Source organism: Chionomys nivalis, chromosome 12 (genome assembly GCF_950005125.1).
Source record: "Chionomys nivalis chromosome 12, mChiNiv1.1, whole genome shotgun sequence".
Lineage (NCBI taxonomy): Eukaryota > Metazoa > Chordata > Mammalia > Rodentia > Cricetidae > Chionomys > Chionomys nivalis.
The window spans coordinates 36,783,548-36,796,387 of NC_080097.1; the positions used below are offsets into that span (position 1 = coordinate 36,783,548).

At 40.7% G+C, this 12,840-nt stretch overlaps 1 protein-coding gene across 2 annotated transcripts in view; it reads right to left on the reverse strand.

Annotated features, from left to right (window-relative positions):
* Enox1 (ecto-NOX disulfide-thiol exchanger 1) overlaps nt 1–12,840 on the reverse strand; it is a 561,234-nt gene that overhangs the window by 248,679 nt on the left and 299,715 nt on the right. The window lies entirely within an intron of this gene.

Here is a 12,840-nt window from a genome sequence, read left to right on the forward strand (position 1 = left end):
ATTTTGAAAAAAAGAAAAGTACATGTGTAGAAAAATAAAAGGTTAATGCACTTGTGCCTTATACCTCCCTTTCATATAGAAAGGTAGCATTGACATTCGCCCAAAGAAGCAGCAGTGAGCTCTCACTGAGGATGACAGCCCCAAGAGCGTCTGCGTGGGCTGGGACGCTGTGCTCAGACAAGCACGGGTGGAAACAGGTAAACTGTATTTGCTAAGGAGTTTATACACATTGCTGTTTTTGAATGGTATTTTGCTTGCAAGTGTATTTTCTCAACATGTAGCCTTTACTTGCAAGTGAGTATTTCTGATGAGAAAATCGAGCTGGAGTTTTGAAAGCCCTGTTCCTCTCAGGACTGTGGCCATGTAAGCTGTCAAGGAGAGGTGCTTGTGAGAACTCTCAAAAGTTTTAACTAAAAAAACCCAAAAAACAACAACAACAAAAAAGTTTTAACTAATAGATTTTTCACTCCAAAAAATTTAAAGGCATAAAATTCCTTTCCATGAATCAAAATTTCATCTTCTTAGTTCAGCCTTCTAAGCAGACACACAGTCACACAGACTGCTAAACTTCAGAGACAGATTTCTCTCTCTCTCTCTCTCTCTCTCTCTCTCTCTCTCTCTCTCTCTCTCTCTCTCTCTTTTGAGACAGGGTTGCACTGTGCCATCCAGGACTCACAGACATCCACCCACCTCTGCCTCTGGACTGACCATCTCCAGCTCTAGGATGGAATTTCTAACTATAACTTCACTGTTCAGTAAAGTGTGTGTGTGTGTGTGTGTGTGTGTGTGTGTGTGTGTGTAAAATTCCAAATAAATGGAAACGGTCATTTAAACATTATCTGGAAATTTGTCACTTGTAGTACTTATCAAAGTGTCATTCATATTTTGGGAAAGAATCTGAAAAATGTCTTTTCCATAAAAATTCATTTCTTCTGTTATTTAAAAGGGAGCTCTCTTTCTTAGCTCCAGCCACTAGTACTCACTGAGCCAACTCTGTACATTTAGGAGACAAAATTAAATTGTGGAAACACTGGCTGTGTGCCAAAACCTGGGACTAAGGGAAAGAGAGAGCTGGTGGGCAATTGCCCTTTATCTTTTCCTCCCTCATCTCTCAGGCAAGAGGAGCACAAATACCTGAACTCTATAATCTCTATCTCTAATGGAGACACAATCAAAAGTCAGGTACCTTGTACATCAATGCCTTATTATTCTTCCAGACTAACGTCTTGCTGTTAAGAGGAAATAAAATGTTACATGTAAATGAAAACACTCATTTTCTGAGTCACACCAACAATACACCTATAGTCTCAAAGCACCCCTTCAATGTAAACAGTACTTCATTTTTAAAAGAAGTTCATTAGGAGACCTATATCCAAATGAAGTTTACAATTGACTTTAGGTAAATTCACTGTTGGATAAATGAACATAATCTCCTCATGCTGGCCCAGGTCCAACCTTCCATAGTTCTTCTCAGAGTGGATCATCTTAGAGTCAAAATATTGAAGGGGAATTAAAGATTCATGAGGAGGATGAGGCATTTGGTGCTGCAGTGAAGGATTCCAGCAGCGGCAAGCTTAGGTTACAGCGGTTATCCAGAGAACCACTGCCCTTGACAACGAGCATCCTTGATTCCAGAAACATGCCTGTGCTCACCAATCAGGAGCTTTTCCAGTTGTGAGTTCTCTCTTGCCAAACCACCCTGAGACCCAGCAACCCTAGGTGCAGGCACTAAGAGAACGCATGAAATGAATAGTTTGTCGTCCCAGTTCCTGACACCTGCTCTCTTTTCTGCTTCGATCTCTTTATCTAATTTTGTCTGGTCAACATTTTGGGGGATGATGCATTATCTTTAAATTTTGCATGGTGTTTCCATAGAAAACACTTCAAAGTCGGGTTCCAACATATTCAAAACAAAGATGATGATTTGCCTATCTGAACAAAGACCTACATTTACATTTTCTATTCTTTTCTGTGCCATTACAGATTGTGATGGATAATTTCTCAAGCTTTGGCTGAAAAATTCATACTTCAACGTCATGACCAGCCTTTCTCCCACTAAACTACTTGGTAGTAATTGCTACTTATAAAAATTAACCTGGGCTCTGAAATTTAAAAAAAATCAAAGTAGTAGGATCACAACAAGTCCTGTTTCCTCAGTTCTGAAACCTGATCCCCAGCATGGATGGGGAGGAGCTGGCGTAACCATCCAGCTACTGATGGGGAAGAGAGAATCAGCCTTCTCTCCCAGAAGCCACTGGTAGGCTGCCCATGCTCAGAAGACGTGTAGCACTAATTAGACTCTGGGTTACTGTATAAAGAAAAAGAGGAGGAGAGGATGATGAGGGGGACACGGTGGGGGAGCTGGGAGAGGTTGGAAGAGGGAAATGTGGGGTGGGTGTGACCATATTTCACTGTATACATGTATGAAATTAGCAGATAAGTGAAAAATGAATAAATGTCCGTCACTCTATGCAGGCCCCCGGAGAGAGTGGACAGGAAAGCATGGAAGCCTGCAGGTCCGGCGGTGACTTGAGCTGAATGGCAATGCAGATGCTGAACAGATTGGTCTTCTAAAGTGATCAGAAACAGAATTTACAATCTGTTGAGTACACACCACATATATTAACGAGCGTCTTGAACATGAACCCAATGATGCTAGTGTCGATAGATGTGATAAACTGACTGGAAGAGAAGAGCAGGAGTTATGTTACCCTATAAATACCATACTACCATAGAAAAGCCCTACTTAAAGTCAGGAGCCGAGGCTGGAAAGCAGTTCCCTGCTGATGGCACATATCCGCACCAGGCTAGGCAGTGCGGTGACAGGCAGGCAGCAGAGCAGCAATAGGGAGGGAATGTCAGAATTTCCGACAAAAACTCTATTTTCTGAGGACTTATGCTCAACTACAAAAGTCTAGTGAAAATTAAACTTGGCACAAATCTTAGCTTAGCAGAATTCCATCAAGTACAACAAAATAGAGATTAAGGGGGGGGGGGTGCGTAGAAATGAGAGCTCTCTAAACTTGACTTTCAGTAATGACCAGAGCACTGCCAAGGGTGACCAGAGGTGGTGCTTGATCCTTGCTCATTTTAGATAGCAAACTGCATTTGGAAAGTGGTAAGGTCATTTACGCTCTCATGATCTACAGCACACAAAAAGGAACAATTTAAAACTCAGCAACTGGACAAGGAAAGACTATTCTTTCTTAAAATTTGTGTGTGTGTGCTCGCATGTGCATGCGTGTATGTGAGTGTGTGTGTGCACATGTGGGTTGCACATAAGCATTCAAGTGAAAGTTGTGCAAATGTGTGTGTGTGCACGCGCGTGTGTATGTCTAAGCCAAGCATGAGGTCAAGTGTCTGCAGTCTTCCTCCGTTCTTTTCAACTTTGAGACAGGGGCTCTCATTAAACCCAGAACTCACCAGTTTGGCTATGTTGTCTGACTTGGTTGTTCCAATGACCTTCCTGTCTCTGCCTCTCTAGCTCTTGGAGTAAAACTATGTACTTCTTTGCCTGAATTTTTACCTACATTTTGGGTTCAGAACACAGATCCCCCTGCTTGTGCCCAAGAACTTTTGCAAAGGAAGCATCTTCTCCAAACTACTCCTCAGTTTTTAAAGTTGTTGGGCTTTTGTTTTGCTTTGTTTCAGTGGTAGAGATTGGCTCAATGCATGTTGTTGTACACAGATACAATCGATTCCCAAAATGTACTTTCTTAGAGCAGCAAAACAAAACAGGACTTGGAAATAGCCTAGAATCTTAAGGTATATGCGTTGTAAACTTTTAATGTTGGAGGATCCTTCTTCGGAGCTTCAATAAACTAGGAAACCCACACTTTAATTTTGATCTCCTGGAAACTGAATTTCTTGGTAAACTCAGATAATTTACTTGTTAGACTTGTTTTGAACCACAAAGGTTCAAACATTAAAGTTCACTGCTTTAAAAGATAAAAGATGTTTAATAAGATTTCAGAAATACCACTAAAACAAATGATCATGTCCCATCTACAAAGACTAATTCATTCGTTTATTTGACCACTTAAACACAATTTATCAGATGCTAGGCAAAATTCTTCATAAAAATATCCCCAAATCCATCAATATTTATCACTCAAGAAAAAAATTACAGATGTAGGTGTTTTATTTTCCAATTTTAGACAGGGTCTCACTATGTCCCCCTGACTGGCCTGGCATTCTATATGGAGACCTAGCTGTCCACAGACTCCTAGATAACAGCCTGCTTCTGACTCTTGAGTGCATGCATCGACAGTGTAGGCTACCACGTCCATTTTCATTTTATTCTTAGTCATTATGTATGCCTGTGTGTCTGTGTGAGATAAGTGCGTATAACTGAGTATAGTTGCCCCTGGAGGCCAGAAGAGGGCGATGGATGCCCTGGAGTGGAGTTATGGACAAAGGGTGGTGGAAATGAACTCTGGTCTTCTGCAAAATCAGCAGGTGCTCTCTGCAGCTAAGCCACACCTCCAACCCTCACCTGAGAATTTAATAGCTCTCATTTTGTGAAGGAACCAGACACTAAAACGTTTACGATGAGATTGGTCTGAAATATTTAACAAGGTACTGAAGTTTTTATGAATCATGTACATCTTTTTCTAATGTTATTAGAAATCCAAGGACAAAAAGAAAAAAAATGTTCTTGGTCTAATGGAAAAGGACTCTCTACGAGCTGACCTCTGAGATAACAGAGTGTGAACAAATCCGCAAATGTGACTCCAAAAGCATCCCCTGTGGATGCCGCCCGGATGTCAGACGTGCGAGACTGGAAACTGTCCTCTCTGCTACTCTCTGTAATTTGCCCATGTCCTCGTCCTGACATTGCTGGTGTTGCTCACCTTCTGACACGACTAGACTGCACTGAGACGGATCTGGTGAGCCATCTTCAGAACTGCTCATTAAAAAAATTAAGGAAAGAAGAAGACTGGTACATGTAGTACAAACAGCAATATAAAACAAAAACTCTGCGGTTAGTAAAGACAGACAAAGCTGGGGGTGGAGGTGCACACCTTTAACCCTAGCACTTGGGAGGCAGAGGCAGGGGGCTCTCTGCCTGTTCGAGGCCAGCCTGGTCTACAAAGCAAGTTCCAGGACCATTTGTACACTGACTGTCAAGAAGAGATGGGAACAGGCAGGTGACCATCCACAAAATACAAAAGAAAGATAAATACTGCTCTGTGAGGTTGGACATGGGGTACTTTTTATGTGGAGAACTGGCTAATAATGTAGATGATGCTCAAAAACAGGGTTCAGAGGGAAGCAAGCTGCCAAGGGATGCTCAGCAGGATCCCATCTCTGTAAAATGAAAATCAGTACCACATGTTCCTCCATATAATGGAACATGTGGGCACAAACATCTTTAATGACAGTTACATACACGTCAGTGAGAAACCTTATGTCAGGGCAAGGAAGAATAGGAAGGAGGGCAATTTTCTTTTGAACTTTAAAAATCAGAGCTGTGATATAGACACTGTAAAGGATGGGGTGGGTGTGTGGGCTTTATGCCTTCACTTGGGCTTAAGTTACTTCATGATAACAGTCCGTATGCTTGTGGAATTATCTGGAGAAAAGTGCAGCAAGACAGATGATTAATTAGAAAGAGACATTCCTATTAGGCCTACTTGTCTTGTCTCTGAGCTAAAGCATACAAGGCTGATCACTTCCGGAAGGTCTTCAGAGCATGGGACAATGCAGACTCAAGGCAGAAGGGAGGCTGTAAGTGATGTCCGAAGTCAATGGCCATGTATGTTTCATCCAAAGACCATCATGGCCACTCTCAGATGGAAGGGAAATACTGGTACACACTTAGGCTGCATTTTCTCTCTAAAAGCATGTTTCATTGCATACCCTCTTCATGTGGGTATGCAATGCCTTCTTTTGAGGTACGACTGGAAGGGTTTGGAGCCACGGTTGATGGCTGATGTGCTTCCATTGCATTGCTGCACTAACCATATAATTAGGGTTTGGACTTTGGACTCCAGTTGGCACACATTAGAAGTGTTGACTAGCTGTGCAAGGTCACAGCCGACTTTTTAAAACATTCCTCACAAAAACTCCCTTTTCTTTCAAAACTGTCAGTAGGCTTGCTAACTTCTTTTTCTGGGGCAGGGGACATGTTTTGCCAGAGAAGGAATCTACAAGCATTTTACTGACTTTGAATTGTGCAAAATTCCTAGCATTAAGAGCGATGGACCACAGCATACTCAATATCATAATGGAAAATAAGGCCAAACATTTCACTAGCAAGGCACAGTCACTTGAGATATACTGTTGCATATGAAGGGTGGATATTCATCACAGACACAAGTGAGACTACACAACATGCATTTTCCCGAAAACGCAGACTCCACGGGTAAGGAGTAGATATACATCCACAGTAAGAAGCCATATTGATCTATAATTTTCAATATTACATCCTTGTATTTTTTATTACATGCTATTTTTCAACTAGTAGAGAAACGTGTTCTCATAAAACTAATATTTATTCTCCAATGTTTATAGAGCTGGCAGTCTATTTCAGGAAATGAGAAACTCCGTGAAGTCAAATATAACTTCGTGTCCTATGTACAAAAGAGAACGGGACAAGAAAACATTGTTTTTAAAACCCCCACCCAGGAGCTAAGGCATGGAGCCATAAATAACTAATGCATGATAATGGAAATCCTTTGTTGCTATTTTTCCTTCTTCATAAATGTGGCCTTTTACAGATGAGAAATCTTATCACACAGAACTTCTCATTTTATTAGGAAGCAAAGACTTAGTCTGCTAGCAGTCTTGGGCTCATCTCCAGGCTTTTTGTGTCTTCTTGTGGAAGCGAAGGAAGATGCGGAGTAATCCCACTGTAAGAAGTGAGATGCTTCTAAGTGGAACTCTTTCCTTAAAGCATGACTTCTTTCCATTAGAGACTATTAAGTAACCTCTGGAGTAGAGAATTCTGTGATTTCTTTTTTCCTTTTTTTACATAAAACTCCAAAACAACAGAAAGGAACAATAATTTACTTTTCCCTGGAGAGGTCCTACACCTATTATTATTGTAAGTCACAAGGATATGGAGCCTTACCCAAGTTTTGAAGGCGGGGGGGGGGGGGAGCAAATTCATGACGATTAAATGTTTCTTTGTCCTTTCTTTTTAATTATAATTTAAACTTGGCTCCAGCTTCTGGCAGAATGGGAAGGAACAGAACAGAACTGGTCAAACCATTTCTCCACACTCAGAAGGCATAAGGAATGGGAGATGAGCTAGCAAGAAGAGGAAGAGGAGGAGGGTGGAATCAGCAGGCAGGCAAGGAAATTTGGAGAGGGTCACTCAGAACCCAGCCTCCGCCAGCCAGCTCCCCACAGACTGATCCCTAGTGTTTTGAGGAAGCCTGCGGCCTGGGTGGAAACTGAAACTAAGGTGCATGCAGACAAGATTCCTTCATTTTTACATTTTCCTCAGATGTCAGGTTTTTTCTGTTTCCTCCTTTCCTGATTTTAGTAACCGGCCAGCTACCATTGTGGTATCTGTACAAACGCTTCTCCTGAGGGCCAGGGCCAACTGCTTCTCTGCTCCCCCAGAGATGGCCTTTCCCTGTTATTTTCCAGAACTACATTCTAATATGACCTTCCTCTTAATCCTGTTTTTGAATCAAACAAACATGATCTCCTTTAAATACCAAACTACAAGCACCAGTCCTACAACAGAGCATATACAGAGTCAGCAGATGTGCCTTAGATGGCTGGGAAAACCAGGGATTTGAGAAGTATGATAAAGCAGAAAAGGGCCTAGCTGCACCCTGTGCCCAGTTCACCAACTACATCATCAGTGTCCAGCGAGGCGTGCAGGCACCAGCAGACCTCCTCAGCACTGGGAGGGGAGATCTGAATACATCTCAACAGCTGAAATTATCAGGAGCTGTTGGCATTTGGTTTGGGAAATCAAGAGATCTGAAAAATTCTAAAATGTATGATTCAATCTTATGCCACAAAGAATGGCCCCACCCAATCTAGTGATGAGAAACATCAGTAGGTAACATTTAATGATCCTTCCATTTCTTTGTGCTCTTAAAGTTAAATGAAATGCTGGAACCTGAGAGACACCAAAACAGAAACAATGAAGATATGAAGATGCCCAAAATTTGAGTTATACAATTTTTCAGAAAAATACTTTATTGAAACAACATAAAACGGGCTTTCCTCTCCAAAAGAAGGGGGAAAAGGGTGATTTGAAAAATGCAGGTGTAATGGTATGGAGGAACTTTTTATCTAGAAGAAGAAATCCTTGAGCATCACATGAATTTTTCTTAAGAAAAATTCAAATAAATAAAAAAAAAAGCAAAGAAGGGGGCATTGGAAAGTCCATGCTACATCAGAAATGAAAAAAATATTGTTGGGCTAAAATGAACAACCAGATACCAAGCAGCTGGGTAGTCTGAGTGGAGCAGATTATAACCTAAACGGCAACTAGACGACAACCTGCCAGTGGTTACTCTGGAGGAACAGGAAAGCCTGCGCAGACCTGAAAGTGCCTACTAAGTTAACTATGCTAACAACAACCAGCTGCCTTCCAACAAAGGAAGGCTTTAGGCAGCTTTACTGGAAAACCATCAAATACTTAAGAAAAACCAACAATCTTTTTCAAACTCTTTAAGAAATGGAAGAAATTGCTACAAAACCTCTTACATAAGGCCAAGGCTGTTGACAAAGCCAGATGAAAATACCCTATGATCTCTGATGAGCAGAGATGAAGAAAATCCTTACCCAAAATTCATCAGCACAGAATCAAGATTATAGACCAAGACAGTGGAATTTACTCCTGGGTTGCAAGAATGGCTCAATACCCAAAAGCCATTCCAAAAGACGCACTATTTTACAATAAAAAAGGTATAAAAATCAGAGGAGCATCTCAGCAGATATAAGGAAATACTTGTCAAAATTTAATGCTTTTCTATGATTAAAACAAAACAGCTCAGCAATATAGGCATAGAAAGAAATTACCCTGACGTAACAAGTCATGAATAAAAAGCCCAATCAGACATCATACTCAATTATGAAAACCTAAAAGTTTCCCTTTAAAATTTAGTAACAAGGAAAAGATGCAAATTTTGGTACATTTTTACCAACATAGCATTAAAAGTCTAGTAAAAGAAATTGAAAACATCATTATGGGAAAGGAAGAAGTAAAATCACCTGTTTGGTAATGACATCATCTTATAAGGAACTCTTAGGCTCTCATATAAAAGCATCGGAACTAATAAAGTAAACAGTTTCAGGATAGAAAATGAACACCAAAATAGTTTGTTCTACATAATAACAACTAACAGTCAAAAAAGGAAATTACAAGAACAATCTCATTTACCATAAGACATAAAATACTTAGGAACAGGTGGTTTAGCTAAATTGACACAATGTCAAGCTGCCTGCTAAAGATGCATGTTTATGCCTATAGACAATTGCTGCTCTCAGCCGTAATCAGAGAAGCATTGCCTCTCCAGGGAATGGGAGAGAATGCATAAACTCATGGCTGCCCTGCTCAAGATGCCGAGATTATGCAACAGCTCAGCCCTACACTAGACACTTGGTCAATATCCTCTGAGTCCCGGGGAACATTTCAGAAGATGGAGTGGAGAGTCAGATGGTCAGCAAGGTTGCAAAATGTCATGTTATGGTCAAGATACAGCCATGCAATCATAAACTCATAGCATCTCTGGGTGCCTACCCTGGGTCTGCACAAGAATGAGCATGTCTCCAGTCAGGTATCAATGGATGAGGGACTCAGGGGATCCTATTTCCCACTGCTAACTTGTTTGCTGCTGACAGATTTGGAGAGCAAGGAAACCATTGTGATTGACCAGTGATCTGATCAGGATCCAATGAACACTTCTATTTCAATGAGCACACAGACTGCCCATTTAAAAGAAATGATTCACAAAACATAACCAAAAGTTAGGAACTGGGGGCTGAAGAGATGGCTCAGAGGTTAAAAGCACTGACTGCTCTTCTAGCGGTCCTGAGTTCAATTCCCAGCAACCACATGGTTACTGGGAATTGAACACAACCATCTGTAATGATATCTGGTGCCATCTTCTGGCCTGCAAAGACACATTCAGGCAGAACACTGTATACAAAATAAATAAATTAATTAATTAATAAATCTTTTTAAAAAAAGTTTGGAACTTGGGAGAGAGACTGGGAAAGATAAAGGCAGTTTGAGAGGGTGGCAGCAGAGAATAATCAGGATATATCATATACAACATGAAACTGTAAACAAGATAAATCAATAAAAATAGAAAATTAGAAAACACTTGGGAACAAGTTTAACCAGACTTGCAAAATATTTGAATACTGAAAACTACCAAATGTTGCTGAAAAACCCAAGGGACTACATAAACAAATGGAGGACTTCACGTTTATAGATTAACAGCTTTAATTTTGCTCCAATGTCTATACTAACCAAAGTGCTTCACAAAATCAATGCAAGCTCTTCAAAACCCTAGTCGAATTTGCTACAGAAATAGGAATTATAATCCTGAAACTCATATGGAACTCTAAAGAACAATAATAACAAAATCACTTTGAGAAGCCAGAACTGCATGTCTGGGCCTGTAATATGCTTCTTCACATGAAAATAGACTACAAAGTCATGAAAATTAAAAGAAAATGATGCAATATAGAGCAGACAAGCAAATCAAGGCCGGGCGGTGGTGGCGCATGCCTTTAATCCCAGCACTCGGGAGGCAGAGGCAGGTGGATCTCTGGGAGTTCGAGGCCAGCCTGGTCTACAAGAGCTAGTTCCGGGACAGGCACCAAAGCTACAGAGAGACCCTGTCTCAAAAAACCAAAAAAAAAAAAAAAAAAAAAAAAAAAGAGAAAAGAGCAGAGAGTCACACATGGTCCCATGTGCACCCAGTGAAGTGGACTCTGATGGCTTGAGTTCAGGTGACTACAGGGTAAGAGCAGTCTCTCAACCACCATGTATTAGGAAAACTGGAAAAGAATGAGATGTTTATTTATCTTATAAATATATACTAAAAACGACCCTCAACTGACTAAACCTAAGGCCACCTCCCAAAAGAGATACAAGTAGAAGACACGCACAAATAGTCCCACAACATTGACTATGATTATTTTCATACCAACAGTAGAATGATGACCAAGGTAAAAAGGACACATGGAATCTTACTAAGTAAAAAGTCTCTGTTTAGGGGAGGAAGCAAAGGATGGAACAATATGTATGTTCTCACCGTACATTCATCCAGAAGTTAATATATAAAACCTATGTGAGGTCCTTACACTCAAGAGCCAAAAGAAAATATTATTTAGCTAAAAAAAACCTAAACAATGGTGAGAAAGAGCTAGAACAGATATCCCTTGAGCAGATATGTAGTGTTCAACTTGTGTTAAGTCATCAGGGAATGGAGTCACAGCTACAGAAATCTGTCACCTCACACCTATCAAAAAGGAGCGAGCGTGCTAAGACATGGAGATACCACACTGCTTAAACAATGTTGGCATGTGTTCAAACGTTAACCATCACTTGGGAAAAACAGCACAGCAATTTTTCTCCAAAAATTAAAAATGGGATTATCATATGCTCTCACACTTCTTCTGAGTTTATATCCAAAGAAAAGATCTTTGAAGAGACATTTTCATGGTTTATTGAACATTACTCATGATAATCAGCATGTAGATTCACGAACTATCAACACATAAATTTAAAGGAAAAAAAAAGGTGAGCTGGTGAGACGGCTTAGCCAGTAAAGCTTTATGGGTTAAATTTGAGTCGTTGCGCCCACATAAAGATGAAAGGAGAGAATGAGCTCCACAAAGCTGCCCTCTGCCCTGTTCCTTGTATGGTATCCACACGCCACCACGTGCACACGCACAAACACAATAATATTATTTTACAATGTGGCAATGCCCAGAAAAGAATATTACAAAGGAAGAAAATTTGCAAAGCGAAACAAACTCGTCCCAGAAGGACAAGCAATCATGGTTCAGTTCATAGCAGGACCCGCAGTGGTCACACTCACGGAAGATTGAAGTAGGGTGGGGGCTGGAGCAGAGCTGCTTTTCACTAAGTACAGAACTTAGGTTAAGAAGACAGACTACTCCATTCTCAAAGAACACATTTGTAACATATAAGAAGTTAGCCAAGGGGGCTGGAGAGATGGCTCAGTGGTTAAGAGCATTGCCTGCTCTTCCAAAGGTCCTGAGTTCAATTCCCAGCAACCACATGGTGGCTCACAACCATCTGTAAAGAGGTCTGGCGCCCTCTTCTGGCCTTCAGGTATACACACAGATGGAATATTGCATACATAATAAATAAATAAATATTTTAAAAAAAAGAAGTTAGCCAAGCACTTAAAATTGTGTTAAGGGGTATATATTTCAAATTATGATTTTTTTAAGTATCAATTTCATAAAAGGAAACCAAGTTCTGGGTATGAAAACTTAAAATCAGACAGGTGAAGTAGAATCCTGCTTGCAGATGAGGGAGGTACACTCAGGTGATCTCAAGTCCTCCCAGTGTGTCTGTTTCTATGGATACAGTCATCAGGGTCCAGCAAGCTACCACAACACAGCCTGGAGGTAGAGGGGAGATGGGGCACAAGTTCCCATCAGCCCCAATTCCTAATAAATAGCCACAGCCAGGCCCTACAAGGCGAGCTAATCAAGACACTACACATGGAGGGCGACATGAAAGACCGGAAGTTAGTCCAGGATTGCTTACAATTTGCTCTGATTTCTCAGCGGAATAAAAGAAATAAAAAAGTTAAAACACAGTAAAGGTCTGTTAGGGAGAAAACATTTGCCACCTGGGACAGAATAAAAGTCCCACCAAAT